We start from the raw sequence: 4,121 nt of genomic DNA, 5'->3' as shown, positions 1-4,121 counted from the left end.
GAAGGAAGGAAGGAAGGAAGGAAGGAAGGAAGGAAGGAAGGAAGGAAAAAAGGAAGGAAGGAACGAAGGAAAGAAGGAATATATATTAAAGACAGCTAAGTGGAACAATGGAGAGAGAACTAGGCCTGAAGTCAGGAGCACCTAAGTTCAAATCTGATGTCAGACACATTATCTATGTGACCTTGTGCAAGTCACTTAAACTGTTTGCCTCAATTTCCTAGCACTTGGGACATAGTAGGTACTATGTAAATGTTAATTATTATTGCTATATGGTTTTAATGTAATTTTCTTCTTGACTTTGAGTCCCACCTTATCATTAATTTATTCGGATCTGTAAGCTAACATATAATAGTTTTCACTCAGCATATCAATAGCTCCCGCAGAATCCCAGAGCTTCAGATATGGAAGGGATCTTAGAGACCACCCCTTCTGTCCCATTGATGGTGAGGAATCTTCTCTGCAAACTCATCAATAAGCAGCGATATAGACAACATTTGCATTTAAATCCCCCAGTGCTAAGAATTCACTGCCTCCTGGGAATCAGATTCTCCTTTGGAAAAGATAGCATTTTAATGCATTTTTCCCTGCTTGTAGCAAGCTGATATTTGCCTCCTTGTAAGTTCTACTCATTACTCTTAATTCTGGCTTCTGGGGCTGATCAGATCAATGCACAGAATCCTAGACCTTCTCATCTGTCATCTAGTCCAACCCATCCCCCAGAAGAATCCCTACTACATCAGGGCAGAAGAGTGATCACCCAGCCTGTCTGAGGTACCTCAGTGAGGAGAAGCCGCCAGCTCTAGAAGCAGCCCATCCTACTTTTATATTGACTTAATTGGGGGAAGCTTTTTCCTGACATGGGATTTAAATTTGTCTCATTGTAACATCATCCATTGCCCCTGATTTTTCCCTGTGGACAGAAGCAGATAAAACCAATCCATTTTCTACATACCAGTCCATTAAATATCTGAAAATAGCTTCATTTCCCACTCAAATTTCCTTTTCTCTAGGTTAACTGTTCCTAGTTTCTCTGACCAATGAACTCAAAAACTTTCACCATCCAAGTTACTTTTATCTTCTGGATCCTTTCAAACTTGCTAGTTTTACAAAAATGTGGCATCCAGCTTTGAACAAAATATTCTAAAGGTCATCTGACCAGGGCCGAATATACAAGGACTTACACGTAGAATGACTCTCCCTCTCTTTCCATATGTGTATATATACATATATATGTATATATACATATGTATGTGTGTGTATGCATATTTTAGATAGTCCATTATCATTTTCAGGCAGCCAAGTGCTACACTTGAAAGAATGTTAGGCTTCAAGTAAGGAAGACTCAATTTCCTGAGTTCAAATCTTACCTCAGACACTTCCTAGCTGGGTGACCCTGGGCAAGTCACTTAACACTGTGTACCTCAGTTTCCTTATTTGTAAAGTGAGCTGGAGAAGGAAAAGGCAGATCATTCCAGTATCTTTGCCAAGAAAATCCCAAATGGGATGAAGGAAGAGTTGGACATGAGTGAAAACAATAGAATAACAAGTATCACTTTCATTTTTTGGTTATTGTATTATATTGCTGACTCATCTTAAGCATGAAATCCTCCCAAATCCTGAAATCTTTTTCTGACAATCTATTGTGTAACCATGCCTTCCCCACATTATGCTTATGTAGCTAATTTTTTTGAATCCAAGTATAAGATGTTCCATTTAGAATCTTTAAAATCTTAGCTTCCTCTAAGACCTTAAGCTTAAGTACTACCTTCTACATTAGGCTTTTCAAGGCTCTTCAGCTATGAGTACCTCCCTTCCCTAAAAACTGAATTTAATGTGTTGTAGCGGCAAGCACCCCAGCGTCCCCAGGGTCACTGCCACCACAGGTTCTTGGATCTGCTTTGATAAAGGAAAGCAATTCAAAATGGGTTAACAAGCTTACTTTAACCAGTCAAATATGTATCGTTTACCTAGTTCAGGGGAAAAAGGTTAGCACCCCAAACTTCAGAATACACAGACAGAATTATCAAGACAGAGAAACAGATCAAGTAGACAGTTTCCAAACTGTCCAAGCATTACATCCATACCAAATCAACATCTGAGTTGCAAAGCCGGGGGGCCCTGGACAACAGCTTCCCAGAGTTTCATCTGATCAAATCACAGAACATTTCTCAAAGTGAGCCCCAAAACAAAGCTACATATCAGGGCTTATATAGCCTTCTGGCTCAGAGAATGTAACAACCTTATTGACTCACTGGCCAATCAAGAAGTATCTACTGAAAAATAAGCCTCCCACCCCAGGCTCCGGCTGCACTTTAGCCTAGGGGCAGGGAAGATCTTACAAATTTACTATCCCATTGTGTGTGTGTGTGTGTGTGTGTGTGTGTTTAAGGAGTCTCTGGACTCACTCTAGAGAGAGAAAAACTATGTGATCCCCTCTCATCCTCCTTCTGGTTCTGTTCTTTATTTCTGGACCTCAAAACCATGCTTATGATGTTGTCTCATGGAATTTCCCTTAGCACCTAGGACCTTCTTACCTTGGCATATCCAATAAACTTCTTATCTTGGAAAATTCCTGTGTAAGGCCTACCCCCTTCTCTAATTAATGAATTCTTATCAAGTCCTCCATTTTGTGTAGGGGTTCAGCTATCCAGCCTTAATTCCTCTCCCATTCTGTTCCTGACTTTTTAGACTTTAAAACAAGCTCCTCCCTCCAACTATACCTTCACCCCGTGACACATGCTTCTATATCTCCCCCACTCCCTCCTGGGCATGTATGTGTATGTCTTCTCCCATTAGAACGTAAGCTCCTTAAGGACAGGGACTGTTTTTCTTTTTGCTTTTACATGTGTGTCTGGTGCTTAGCATAATACTTAGCACATAGTAAAATATTGTTAGATATTTCACTCTTTCCTTCCTTTGTTCCTTGCTTTGTCCCTTCTCCATATCTCCCTTCCTTCCTTCTTTCTTTCCTTCCATAAGGCACTAGGAATATATTTTTCTAATGCTATTGATTTGAGCCCCCATTCTAGTATTATTCCCATTATCAACTGCCAGTACTTGGTGTCTCACTTTTATTTAACCAATTAAAAGCATTTAGATTTTATATAAAGATATTTACTGTGAATAAATCCCTGGTTCCTGGGGAGAGTATGCTCAAGGCTTAAAGGAGTTTCTAACGGTGTATAACTTTTGACCCAGCAATGACACTACTATTATCCGAAAGAGATCAGAGTAAAAGAAAAAGGACGTACATGGACAAAAATATTTATAGCAGCTCATTTTGTGGTGGTAAAGAGTTGGAAATTGAGGGAATGTCAATCAATTGGGAAATGACTGAACAAGTGATATGTGATTGTGATGACATACTATTGTGCTATAAGAAAGGATAAGGGGGATGGTTTAGAAAAACTTGGGAAGACCTTTAAGAATTGATGCAGAATGAAGTGAGCAGAACCAAAAGATCATTACACATGGTAGCAATAGCATTGTAACAATGATTAACTGTTAAAGACATAGCTACTTTTATCAACTCAATGATCCAAACAATTACAAAGGACTCAAGATGAAAAATGCTATCCACCTCCAGAGAGAACTGATGGACTTAACTGCAAATTGAAGAATAATTTTTCCACATTACTTTTCTCACTTTTTTTGGAAATATGGATAATATGAAAAAAAATGTTTTGCATGATTTCACATGTATAATTAACATCATATTGCTTGCCTTCTCATTGGGGAGGCAAGGGATTGGAGGGAAAGAGAGAATTTGGAATTCAGATTTTTTTTTTAATGTCAAAAAATACTATTTAAAAAAAAGCTGTTTTTTTTTAAAAAAAATCTGTTTATAAAAGCAATCTACAAAGTTCACTTCTAAATTCAGCATAGTCAACGGTGAATGGCTTTGGCTCCCATTTGGCTGCCTTTGCTATATTCTAGGTCAGACAGGTCGCTTGGGATTTCACTCCTCATTATCTTAGCTTCTGGAAAATCCCAGCATAGACTTCAACTCCCAGACTTCTGGCACTTGTTATTCTGACCTTTTGAAGCTCACAAGGTTGCATCCATATCCCATGCTCCTTCAGTAAAGAACAAAAGCAAAAAGGCAAAGAACAGTGGCCCAT

General features: G+C 38.8%; 1 long non-coding RNA gene across 1 annotated transcript in view; it reads right to left on the bottom strand.

The window, feature by feature from the left end:
* The window catches only part of LOC138142482 (uncharacterized), a 30,133-nt gene extending 27,951 nt beyond the window's left edge, over positions 1 to 2,182 (bottom strand). The window contains exon 1 of the long non-coding RNA XR_011163438.1: positions 2,085 to 2,182. This is a non-coding gene — a long non-coding RNA (uncharacterized lncRNA). The remainder of the gene's footprint in view (positions 1 to 2,084) is intronic.
* Positions 2,183 to 4,121: the final 1,939 nt, after the last annotated feature.

Source organism: Petaurus breviceps, unplaced genomic scaffold, assembly GCF_028583685.1.
Source record: "Petaurus breviceps papuanus isolate PSGF00001 unplaced genomic scaffold, PetGlider_PUasm1.0 90591, whole genome shotgun sequence".
In the NCBI taxonomy this organism is placed as follows: domain Eukaryota; kingdom Metazoa; phylum Chordata; class Mammalia; order Diprotodontia; family Petauridae; genus Petaurus; species Petaurus breviceps.
The sequence above is the reverse complement of the archived record's forward strand: the minus strand, read 5'-3'. Positions and strand labels throughout refer to the sequence as shown.